We start from the raw sequence: 14,358 nt of genomic DNA, 5'->3' as shown, positions 1-14,358 counted from the left end.
GGAGCAATATAAAATGGAAGTATCTCACTCTCATTTTTGTGATGCTGAAGGTTTCTTTAATTCAACTCTTAGGGATAGGATCAAGCTTCGTCCAGTTGAGCATGAATTCTATTTCCCTAAAGATATAATAAGGAATGAGTACTCTCTACAGGAGCAAGAAACAAAGAAAGAAAAATGGAGAGTTTATTCCAAAGTTTTAGATTTTATTAATTGTTTTGACAAAGATTACAACCCTCTTAGTAATGTTGTAACTACTGCAGATAGGATAAATAAGCTTATGAGTACATTCCTAAAATAATGGAGGTAATGAATGAGAAGAAGCAACATTTCATTGATTCTTTTCCAAAAAAATCTAGGGAAGTAATGAGGAAATTGGGTTTCACTCTCAACATAGGGGTAGACCCACTGGTTGCGCAAAAGAGGATAGGATATACTATCATTCAAGATCAAAAGCCCATTGTAAATAAAGGAAAATAGATCGTTGAATCTACTAGTGCTGCTTGTGAAGAAATGCCACCTAAACCTTCTCCTAAGAGAAGAAAGATAATAAGGGAAGAGGAATCACATGATGAAAGTTACTCACCTTCCCAAACCCCTATGAGAATTGTGGAGGAGCAGCTCACTGATGAGCAAATTGAACAAATTGGATCACAAGGGGGAATTTTTGTGATGTACTTTCTCTATTAGTTCTTAAGAATACATGAATATAGAATGATCTCTATGTTTCTTCTGAAAGGTCATTCTGAGTCTAATGTAAATGCATACAATTTTCAAAGAAAATGAATACAAATGATGAGTTGTCCTCATATCAGTTCTTTCTTAACTTTGTCTCCTTTTAATTACTTGGTTATCTTGATGTTGTATGAGTAAAGACTTGTGCAATTGAATTCAATCCAGTAAGATTGTATATCTGTTCATCACTACTGTTAGTTCAATGGATTAAGTAAAAGCTTTGATGAATTTGATAGGGTTGTTGTAGTAGTGGAAAGGATTTTTGAATGATGAATTCTGGTAAGAATTGCAGGTAATATTTGCTATAAGGCAACAAATCAGATCTAAGGATTTGTAGTAGACTTTGAACCCCAATGGATTAGGCACTGGTCAGATCGATTCAGTTGGAAGAGAGATGTGTCACAAATAGTTTTCAAATGTAGAATTATAATCAATTTTACTTTTATTTCCTGTAGATCTTCAAAGTTGGTTAGTACTTGTTTGCATGGAATATTTTAGCTTCAGTTTGTCACTGTTGCTGAGAACACATGCAGACCTATAGGATAATTTTTGGCTAGATCTATTGTTTGGGATGTGTTTATCAAATTGTCATTAATTATGCATGTATTTGAGGAATTGAGATGAGAATAAGAATGAAACTAAAATAATCCTCATATAGTGGTTCCTAGTCTTGAATCATCCCTGGGTATACCCAACCTAGTTTTGCAGAGCCTAAAGAGTAGAAAACCACACTTGGTTTTATTGAAGTTGGGTCCAAATGGTTTGTACATGCAATTGTTAATAAGAATTGGCTAGTCTTTAGATTGTGTGAGTCATGTCATTCTGGTATTGAGCTTCTTGTTGCTTAATAGTTTTTCTTAAAACACCAACACTTATAATGCATTAGATCATTCTTATAGCACATTTGATCATTCTTATAACACATTAGATCATTTTTTAGTGCATTTTCTTAGTTTTATAGCACATTTGAAGATTCTTATAGCACATATACCACTTTCTATGATGCATATGTTGTTTTTTGTTATACATCTGATCCGAGCTATTAACCTTTACATCTAATGTTCAAATCTAATATTTGATTGTTTACAGACCTCATCTAAGCTAACAAGAACTCTCAGGCTACTTGAAATGTGTGACAAGAATGAAGACCCTCAAAAATGCACCTAGCCTTTGCTAGCTCCAAAACAAGTAAGTAGATCAAAACCCTTGTGAATTATATTGCAACATTTTATTTTTTGTCTATAACCTACTCTAAGTAGTACATTTGACCTCACTGATCTAATCATAAGTAGGCCTATGCTCTCAACTCATGAGAGTTGATTAGAATGCCAAACCTTCTATGAGGGTTAGAAATAGTCAAACAAGGAAATAACAAACACATAGTTTAACTAGGAGCCCCTTTGTCTACTATAGTTAAGGGCTTGGAATTGAACAAAACTTGTTTTTTGTGTTTGGGAGGTTAGAAAAATAGGGATATGCTCTCACTCTTCTATAGTGATAAAATTCCCAGACCTGTTTATGATTTCTATTTTCCTACTTTCCACTAAGTAGGATTACTCAACTATAGAAAGGCTACCTCCCAAGTTGCTTTAGTAGGGCTAGTGAGAGAGAAGACCTCCCAATCTTGCATTCCCAATAAAGTGCAAGCCACTTGTGTCTAGAACATAGCCTTCCTCTAATAGTCCCATAAGGATTGTGCCAAACCTCTATAGCATTGGTGGGAAGCTCTATTATATGAGAGGTAAATCTAAACATTGATGGTTAAAAACTAAAACCCACTAGTCATGAGTGCTAGATAACCTTGTTAGGAAACCCTTTTCTTCCACTTTCTAGGTGCATGCACTTTTATATTTTTTTGTGGCCTCTACTATTGTGATTGGATGTGTTTTGAAATTTTAATAAAGAACTCTAGTTTGAATCACAATCCTTCTGGAAGACTTGACTATAAACTGATAATGAGAAGCCAAGTTCAAAACTAGAACATTGATGAAAGACTCTAAAATAGTGCATCTACTACTCCAAATGACACATCTTGATAATCATGTGATACTTTTGAACTCTTTTATAACACATATAACTACAAAATAACACATCTAAATCCTCAAATAGTACATTTTCCCTACAAAACAATGCATATGACAGATAAAATAGTACATTTGAACATTTAAATAGTGCTTGTGATCAATTAAATAACTCATATGATCAATGAAATAACACATTTAATCAATACCATGATGCATCTAAGAAAGAACCTAAATTAGTGGCTATCTACGTACTCGACATTTGCAAATGAGCAATAGATTTGGATACTCTTTTTCCCATTTATATTCTCTAGATTGAGAGATCCTGAAAGTGACCAAAACCATTTTTGAAACAAGAAAATCTATGAATGACATTATTAATCCAATAGCCCTCATTGCTTCATTTTGCATACCAAGTTAGAAACATTCAGAGAAACACATCTGCTCCCTACTTGACTTCATGAGAGTGAATTTATCCTATCAATATTTTCAAACACCTTGTCTGTGCTAGCTTGTTACCCATAATGAATCACGATCAACAAAAATCCTCATATTGTAAAAATGCATAAGAGTTAGAGGAATCCTATTCACTTCTCATGCTACTATGCAAAACCAGTATTATTGCAAAGTCAAAATGATCACCTATACTTGTGAGTGCTAAAATAGCCCGAAAAACCATCAAATGCATGAAACCTCTAGATCTCATCAAACCTATTTCCCCAATAGATTGTTCACAAAATTTAGTTACTCATAAGTCACCCTTGTTCAACCAAAGTTTAGAACCCTTTTCCAAAATGGGTTCATCGAACATATGGGATGAAAAGAGCATTGAAACTGAAATTGAAGACTTTCAACAAAATTTTGAGCTTGTCAATATCATGGACAAGATACTTGAGAAACACAAAGAATGATACATACTATAATTAGTACAACAAGGTGTGAAATTGCCATCCAATTTTGATGTGACCAATCTGAAATGAAATGAAGAAGAGTCACACTTAGATATCATTACACAAAAATTACAAGACTTTCAATTGGAAATGGAAAGGATGAAGTGAGGGAAAATACAACCCACAGAGTTTAGCCTTGAAAAGGTGTGTCCTCTTTCATTTGATAAAAACATTACCTTCAAACCTTTCCCTCAAAATGTGTAGATACCAAAATATGGTAAATATTTTGATACATCAGATCCACAAGATCACCTTAGACAATTCTATGCACCAAGTATGGAGTTTATCCATAACACAACTTATCTAATGTGTTTTTTTCCTAGGAGCCTTGGAGGAAAAACCATGGAGTGGTTCTCCAAGCTACCCTCCAACATTAAAATCTTTGACAAATTGGCTTCCATTTTTGCTGCCCAATATTCTTATAACATCGAAAGGGAAGTTACAATGATCAATTTGTGTAACACAAAACATCCTGGTGAATCATTCAAGGTCTTCCTATGATAGTGGAGACACATGTTTTCCAAGTATCATAGAGACATACTAGATAAAGAGAATATAGACATCTTCATCAATAGTCTCTCAAAACTCATGAATTATTGGCTACAACTCCAAGGGCCTAAAGATTTTAAGACTACCTTAGAAAATGCCACTAAGGTAGAAGAAACTTTCATAAAAAAAAACATTATTAAATTAACTAAAGATAGTAAGGGATTCTCCAACAATTCCACACAAAATTAGAATTTCTTTGATTGGTCCACTAACAAACAAAAATTGTGGTGGAGAAATAATAACAAAAATACCACCAACGAAGGGGTGGTTGAAGCGAACCACGTCAAACCTCAAACTCGTCTAAATCCATTGGGTCCTATTGTTAATAACACCAATCCAAACACACCTTGACAAGATAATGCTCATTTGTGTTACCGATGTAATATGAAAACTCCTTCTACATCTAATCCACAAGTTTCTTATAATCAAGCTCCTCCCTACAAAGATACCAGTCTTCTGATATACCCAAGGAGTTGATGGGGACACAACCCAAGACCATAATGGACATGATAGGAAAGGGGAATATTATTATCAATGATAATCTACTACTACATTCAATACATTAAAAATAGACTCTAAGACATGCCCTATGGGCTTACAATGTTCTCTGCATCTGCAGAAAATCTTCCTCCAATACCTTCTCCCAAACTCCACCAAGAACTACCTTTATAATGCCATAAATGTTCTTAAATAAACCCAAATTAGGTTTAGGGTTAGGAATAAATTCTACAATGTACCATTTGGAATCCATCACCAAAATAGAAGGTTCTAGAAATCATGTTAGAGGTAAGTGTAAAATTACAAGAATCCAAAAATTGTAGTCCAACTTCCAAGAGGCATAACTTTTGATCCAGGACTGTAATTGACAAACTATATACATTTCTACAAAGATCTTGAAGTGCTCTATATCCCTATGAAAAAGTTAATCTTTTCTCCTATATTTTGGGCTCATACAAGGCCATTTAGTGCCTCAAATCAGACTTTGAAGCACTCTTAGGAGGTCTCTAGGAAACTTAAAACTATAATAACTTTCAAACTATAAAGCCTTTTGACTTTATTCTTTTTCTAGAGTGATTTAAATTACAAATATAATCATCTGTTCAATGTACTCCATCTAAATCATTATAATTATGGGTCAATTATAGAATAATCCATTTTCTACATTAGCATGTATGACAAGGTACTCAAAAAATCTAAACCAGAAAACCAATAGTGGAACTATGAGAGTTGGAATATTTATTTGACCCAAATGGCTATCCATGAATGAAATTTTTTTAAATAGAAACTAACACTAGGCATATATTTTGGGTGATATAGGATTGCCCTTACACTACTAGATGCTCCTACATCAGACACCTAGGGTAGATTGAAAAAAAGTGACCCTGTCACATTATAGTTGGTAGAGGGTGTAGACATCTAAAAACCTTTAGAAAATAAAATATTTTTAATTTCTGAAAAAGTCCTGATGACATCATCATTTATTAATTAATTAATTAATTAATTAATTTTTATGCCATTAAATCCCTTTATCTTAATTAAAAATATTTAATTAAGGCATCCCTCCCAAAAATGTTTAAATCTTATTTAAACATTATTTCTTTATTTAATAATTATTTAATTAATAAATTGACCAAAAAACCCAAAATAAATAAAAAATTTATTTTTTGCCCAAAACTTTGCCAATTTCCTTAAGACCACTAACCTCTTCCAAACTCTTCTAATCCTTCTTTAATTTTAATTAAAGGCTAATCCCATCATTTCCTACTCCTAATCCCAACTCAAAATATTTAATCAAGATTAAATATTAATCCTCATGTTTATTAAAAAAGTTTTAATAAATATCTCCTCAACCCAAACTCTTAAAATAAATAAAACTTTATTTATTTCCTAAAAATCTAATTTATCCTCATCCTAAGAAGTTCTATACTCTTCTAGAAAGTCTTCATCCTCATCCTAGGAAATTCTAGACTATTCTAGAAAGTCTTTATCCTCATCCAAAGTCTAGACTCTTCTAGAAGATGTCTTTAAACCTAATCCTAATCCCCTCCTAACCTTGTCACATTCTCTAAACATGGGTTAAAACTTACTAACCCAAGCCAAAGTTAACAAATATCTCCTCCTTCACCCACCCTCATTAAATGCCATCCACTTGCCTACCCCTAAGCTAATCCTAAACCATCCTAATCCATCCTCTAATCATTTGCACAAGCCTAAACAAGCTTAAAACCTTCCTAATCAAGTACAAGTCGAAATTTCTCTCATCACCATCAAAATATCTCAACCATAAAACTTTATGAAGTCCACTAGGTCATAAATGACTCTTACAAGCCCTTTTATTGCTCTTACAAGTCATTATGAGGGTCTTTATGAAGATTTTATCCCTTGAGCCTCCTTTGTTGACTCATCCTTCCCCTTTCCTCCATCCTCTCATCATGTGACATGTGTCACTCCTTGATTGGCTATAAGGAAGCACAATCCATGTGCTCTCTTCTCATGCAATCTGAGCCCTCTACGAGCTTTTTCCCATCCTTGCATCTTAGCCCTCAATCCCTCAAGCCTCTTGCCTATAATTTTGATCCTTTCCCTTTGCAAAAGAACACAATCCATGAAGTAAAGTCATAGTGCCATTTTGAGAAGCCATTTTACATCAAAACCATACACCCACACCCAAATTCCAACTCCATTTGAAGCCCTTTTTGAAGCATAAGATTGAGCATACATCCTATCTATTTAGACAAGACTACTCAACAAGAGAGCTTCTCATTGAGAGAGCCCATTAATGGATCATATTCTCAATTGAGAGCTCATCTTAGTCTATCTTGAAGTTTATGAATTTTGTTTAGTTTGTAGAAGCTTTATTTAAATTTGGTTTCTATTAGCATAAATTGGTTTTGTAGAAGATTGTATAAATTGGTTTTGTAGGTCCACATGAGCATGAAGAAGACAAAGGAACTCATAGTCTATCTCATAGTATTTGCAAATTTTTCAAGCTTATAGGTGGACAAAGCACTTGGAATTCTTCTTGCTCTTCTTGTCTATATTATTCTTATTCCATCTACTTCTTCTTCTTCTTCTTGTGGGAGATCTTGGCCATTTTTTTTTTTTTAGGAAGCAAAATCATACACACTTCTTTTTAGTGCTTAAAATGAACCCCCAAATCATACTTAAATCCATTAAAAAATAAAAAAATTGCAAAAAAGAAAAAATATTTTAACAATTGAAACTAAACCAATATAATCATTTGCATCCTTGCAACATCAAGGTTTTAGATGCATTCATGCAAAGTTAGGAACACTTCATTTTTGGGAATTTAAAAAGAACTTCAAGTTTCCATTTCAAAAGGTTTCAAAACCAACACTAAGTGCACACTAAAATCTAAATCAAACTCAAAGCATCAATCAAGGATAAAATGAACCTCATTTGAAAATATTTTAAAGTTCTTTTATAAATCTCATGAAAACTAAGAGTCCTAAAACTTTTGTTATTTGTTCCAAACAAATGTCTTGTTGCAAAATCTTGAATGTTTCTTAGGTTTTTCATGCATCAAAACAATCTAGGAATATCATTTTTGGGCTTAAAACATGCAAACTAGAACACAAAATCTTGAATGAAAAGCAAAGTCCAAAGAGTCATTTTTACTTTTGAGTCCCAAACAATCTTAAATGATCTAAGGTTAAAACAAAGCACTTCAAAGTTCTTAAAACAACACACAAAATCTCAATCTTGAATGCTCAAAGGAAAAAACTTGAATGTTTAATCACTTGTCTTTGAATGCATGTTGCTAAACACACTCTTGAATGCCATGGATTAAAATCAAATTTTCCTTGAATGCATGATTAAAATAAACAAATCCAATCTTGAATGCCAAGGATCAATTAACCATTGCAATATCAAACACTTCATTTTGAGCTTCTAAAATTGAACAAAACAAATCTCTTTTCCACATGCAATTTAGGTAAAGTTTGATTTTTTGATATTTAAGAGACTTTGTTAAGTTAAATACAAATTTGAAAAAATCAATTTGAGTAGTTCCTTGGACTCACCTCTTTTCTAATCACCCATCAATTCAACCATTGGTTGCAATCTCAGCACCATTTGTGGGGATGGGTCTACTTGAAAAAGGTGTTAAATATTCCAGAATCTAACTCACTCACTTGGTCTTTGAACGTTTGCTTTAACTTTATCAAAAAATTTAAATGACCAAAACTCTAGATTAAATCGATCACACTTCAAGTTTGGGCACTAAAATTGAACAACTATTGACGTGGAGGGCCTCCAGGCGCGCGCTTGGCAATCGAGTTTCACACATCTTTGTTTTGGGCTTAAAACAAACTCACACTCAATCTTGAATGCCTAAAAATCAATGAACATCTCATGGTTTTGATGCATTTTCAATGACGGTCGCATTTCTTATGTTGACGATCTCTCAACTTCCATTATGCTAACGACGCTGTCAAATTGGAATAAATATTGTATGCCATAATCACAAGTGTCTTCAATCATAGCTTACAAAATCTAAATCATCAATTGGAATAAACACATGTCTTTTAAAGCCCAAGATCATGTATGTGGTCTTGTTTTACACTTTTTAGGAGGCCTGCTTAGGGATTTCATCACCCCTTGGAACGACCTCAACTCCAGCGTTCCGACGGAGTATAAAGATTGGGAGGTGAATCCAAAGACACCTCTCTTGAGATCAAAATTTTGTCACTCAAGCTAAGCCTCAAGGAACTTTATACCCTTGAGAAGTGAAAGAGGAGAAGTGGGTTACCGCTCCTCTCAACTGTGTGACATCTTTTTGGTCTCATCTACGAATTTGGGCCTCACGTACCTTGGGTATATCGAGGACTCCTTAGCTAAACCATCTGTCAGCCTTGTAGACAACCATCTAGGATGTTAATGTGTTTGAGGTGACTGATCGAAACATTTGTAAAACATACATACTCCTTGGCGCAAGTATCACTTTCTAAGAATCAAAAACTTCTATCTAGTTGTTTCTATCTATTGCTTGATCTTTTATTTGTTGAATGAATGTTTGCCAAACTTGGTCAATCCTAGCTTAGGGAATACTTAGCGTAGTCACTGCCTATTCCAAAAGTTGAATGAGTTGAAGCAAAATAACCAAGATCTCTCAAAGCCAAGCAGATTCAGGAATTGATGTCAGAGCAACCCAAACCCAAACAGAAGTTCCACAAAGTTAAACTCAAACCATCTCTAGCATACCAAGAACTTTCAGCCAAGAGAAAAGAAATAAGACCAAGCCCACGAATTGCCAAACTCCACAAAGTAGAGGACAAAGCTACCGACAAAGCACTTCAAGAAGCCTGGTTAGAGCACAACATCAAATTTAGCCAACATCCAATAGTTAATCCTGCTTATGCCTTACCAACTAGGCATGATTTCTATGATTAGACACCCTTGTTTCTCCACATCTTCTTGGATAAGCTTCAATTTAGAGTCATCTTTGTAGAAAAGCCAGCCATCTTAGGTTATCCCCTTAAGCATTATTAGCTCATCCATCTCATTTAGAATTAAACTGTCTAGCTAGCAATCAAAACCTCACATCCAAGCCTTCAAAATTGTTGTCACTTTTGCCAAAAGTTTGCCACTCCTAAAATCTTCCAAATCCACCAATCTCACCAAGGTTATCCCTTTGATAGAGCTTTGTCTAGGGTAATCCAGCTTTGTCACTTGTTATCCCTCATCACCTTGAGCTAAAGGTTGGGATCCACAAGTGGTCAATCTCATGTTCTTCCTAAAGGATCATCAGTCTATCGTTAAGTTGACACAATCACCACCAAGCTTGGACATAGGAAAGCAGACCTTTCATGCTTTGGCAACATATCTTTGAAGTTAGAATCTCCAACCCAATCCTCCTTAGGTTTTTTCATATAGCTTTACCTTAACCTAGATAATCATTTTCATAGAGAAGCCTTCCCCCTTTTGCATCCATCAGCATTATTGCATCTCATCCCTAGAAGCATTTTTCATGCCACCCGTCACTCGCTTAGCCAAGAAGAAAGAAACAATGGAGCCCTATCATTTGGATCGAACAAACTCACCCCCCTTGAGCACTCAGCCATCCTTCAGCCCAGAGAAATCTATGCCATCATGTACTGACATTGAAGCTTTCATGAACCAACCAGGAAATGCAGTATTGGTAAATGCCATTATAGACAAGAACAAAGAGACAATCATGGCTAATTTTTGAAGGGAAAATGTAGGAACCTTTGACTTTGGAAGACCCCCTCCATTATTAGATCCATCTCACCCATAGGCTCTTATGATCCAAATTATCCTCAATATATGCCAAAAGAAGAGCCTCCAGCTAATCCATATGATCCAACAGACCCAAACATACCATCATCCACCCCAATTGAAATCTCCATGCCGCAAGCCAACCCAGCCACCACCACTCCATCCTTGGTTCATACCTCTCTGCTCCCAACCCCTTTTACCCAAAACAGCTCACCGTTCACCCCCTTCACTATTGTTGCTACTGCTCCCCAACCCAACCTTCCAAATCCACCCATCTCCCAAATCAGTGCTAGCATCTTTAGCCAACCTTAGCAATATACAACAGGGATGCCACCCATGGGGCCAAGTAATCAACCTTTCATCACCCCTAGCTTGTTCACTGCATCCCAAAGCACAATCCCATCATTTCCATTAGGTCTTGGGAGCTCAATACCATTAGCCACAAATCTACAAGCTACTACCCTCACTCCACAAAGCTATCAAATCCCACAAGCTACTACCAATTTTCTACCAAGCTCCCAAGTGACCCTAGCCCCTGCCACCACTCTACCAAGCTTCCAAATCCAACCACAAAGCTATCAAACCCCATCAGTTCCATTCCCAAGCTTTCAATTCCCACCACCTCCACCACCAACTAATCCATTACCTCCAATTACCAAATACTTTTCAATGCCACTTCTAGGAGGTAATCCACCACCCCAACCAACCACCAATTATTTGCAGATACCATTCCAAATGGGGGCACAACCCACATATATTGGCCAAACCCCACAAGCCCCCCGATCCTTTCCCCAAGCCTCTCAACCATCTTATACCTTACCTCCATAAAAAAATCCATTCATCCCATAGCCAACTTATGTTCCTCAATCCCAACCTCAAATCCCATATCAACAACAAGCCTCGCAGCACATGCAGCAATATGCGCAACCTACCCCTCAGCAACCTGTCATCCACCATGTAGCTACCCAAACAATGTACAATCCCTATCAGCAAATCCCTCATAGCCATCCATATTTAGTGGCCCCATCCAGCACATACCTACCTCAAGGCACTCCTACATTGGGGGCACCCTAGCCATCACCTATCAATTCAGAATGGGAGCAAATGAAGATAGCTCTAAAAGCCATCCAAGAAGGGAATGATCCGAAGACATTAAAGTTTGAGAATGTGTGTCCTTACCCATTTGATAGAGCCATTACCATGACACCATTTCCAAAACACTTTGAGGTACCCAAATTTGACAAATTCAAAGGAAAAGGAGACCCTGTCACACATATCAAAGAATTTTACATGCACTGCCAGGATGTAGCATACAATGATGTCTTCCTCTTGTGCCTTTTTCCCAAAAGCTTGGCTGGACCAGCTCTTGAATGGTTTTATAGAATCCCCTATGCCACAATTAAAAACTTTGCTGAATTATCTGAGGCATTTGTAGCCCAATATGCCCATCTTGTTGAAACTGAGCTATCAATAGTTGATCTTGTCCACACCAAGCAAAAAGGTGGAGAAAGCCTTGTCGAATACCTGCAAAGATGGCAAACCCTTACCACCCGCATATCCTGCACCTTGCCAGAACGCCATGTGGTGAAAATGTTTATTGATAATGCCCATCCTAGCTTGGCTCACCACATGACCATGAATTGTTTGCAGACCTACAAAGATATCAAAGAGAAAGGAATGATCCTTGAGCAAGGACTCATTAAAGATGGTGTGGTCAAGATTTACAAGGAAGCCAACCAAAATCAATCACATTCCAATGACAAGTCTAGGTATTGGAACAAAAACAAGCACGTTGCAACAGATGGCATCACTGACACCAGACATGTGAATATTGTTGGTTCTTCTCACAACCAGTCTGACCCACCATATCAACCAAACAATCAACAAGCTATCAACTACCAACAACAGAATAACCAAAGCTATCAAAACCACAATCCAAGACCCAACTTCCAAAGGTCTAGCAATCAAGCTAATGCCATCAATGTAGCTGCAGGACAAAAGCCTAGAATCCAACCTACACCTAGAAACTATACACCCCTTGGTGAGCCATTGGATGTCATTTTTGAGAAATTAGTCAAGGAAAACCTCATCAAATTTCCTCCTACCCAACAAATTGACCCAAGCCAATCCAAAGCTGCATGGTACAAAGATAATGAGTACTGCAAATTTCATAGGGTAAAAGGTCACACTACCCTTAGATGCATGAAACTGAAAGACTATGTGCAGGACCTCATTGATCGAAAGGAAATCACTGTTGGTGCCCAAACCTCTCCCAATGCAGGCTTATAGATCTATCAAAATGCTTTTCCTCCACACCACAACCAAAATCCTGGAAAAGCACCTATCCAAACCAACAACAACAACACCAACAACCATCAGCCAAACCAACAGCATGGGAAGAACAATGACCACACTTCATCCTATATAGACTATGGTAGCCTTATAGGTTGTATATTCAAGAAAGAGCCTTCCGTCAATGTTATCAATATCCAAGGACCAAACAATGAGTGTGCAGTCACCACTCGAAGAGTGCAATTTAACATCGCAGGCCCACTTGTTACACCAACACCATCAGCTCCATCAAAAAGCCAGTATAATATCTTGGAACACCTTGGGAACATGCCAGCCCAAATCTCCATTTTAGACCTTCTTCGCACTAGTCCTGTGTACAAGAACATCCTTGACAGTGCTCTCATAGAATCCAGTGTCCCTTCAGATATCAATGCTACTGATTTTCATAATTTTTTTGGACACCTCTCATCCTCATGTGCCCTATCGTTCAAACCCACTAACATACCCGTGGTTGAGCCAGATCACACCCTTCCGCTTCGCATAGCCATCATGGTATCCAACTTTGCTGTGAAAAGAGTAATGATAGATAATGGATCAGCCTTGAATATTTGCACCCTAAAATTCATAAAACAAGCTGGGTATACTGAGGCAGATATCATTAGTGAGGTTATCACCATCAAAGCTTATGACAACTTGGAAAGAACCACAGAAGGAACTATTTTGTTGCCAATCAAGGTTGGGCCAGTCATCCAAGAGACACTCTGCCATGTTATTGATCTAAACCTACCATTTAACATCCTCCTCGATCGCCCATGGATTCATGCCATGAAAGTCGTTCCATCCACTTACCATCAGTGCATAAAATTTCTGCATCAAGGCACTGAGGTAACCATCCATGCCAATCCAGAACCCTTTGCTTACTGCAATGCAGTTGAAGCTTCATATACAAACCATTGCCCTGGAATTGATATTGGCACATCCATCGCTAGTTCATCCCACACTTATAATGACCTAGAAACCATCCTCACCTCTACCCTGTCTACCGTGAAGATCAATAACAAAGGTTGTGGAGAGTATAGTCTGTCAGATGCATTTGCTGTCAGGGCACTCCCACTTGATCCACATGCCCATGGACGATCGAAATATCACAAAGATAAGGAGATTCCACCTCCTTGATACAAACAGTTTGGCCCAATAACCTTTGTATCCTCAAAAATCCCTCTTCATGAGGAGCTCACTCCAGATATCAACAAATGGTTACATAAGGATGCACCTCAAAGAAATCAAGCACGCCTTGATCACTTCAACCAAAAGTATCCCCAAGAACATAAGCTCATTGCTAACAAATGGAACTATCAAGGTGGTGGTCTAGAACCAGAAGAAAGAGGCATGCAGTGCCCCATCGACGCACACAAGTGGGAATCAAAGTCAGGTCTTGGCTTTGGCATACCCACAACTCGGGGCACCAATGAGAACAGTCATGCTTTTTTGAACATTCACCGTAACCTTGTCAAAATCAAAGACATTCCTGAGGAAGTTGAAAAGAGAGCCTATGA

Source organism: Cupressus sempervirens, chromosome 4 (genome assembly GCF_028749045.1).
Source record: "Cupressus sempervirens isolate cs-2001-9-10 chromosome 4, ASM2874904v1, whole genome shotgun sequence".
NCBI lineage: Eukaryota > Viridiplantae > Streptophyta > Pinopsida > Cupressales > Cupressaceae > Cupressus > Cupressus sempervirens.
Note: the sequence above shows the minus strand (reverse complement) of the source record.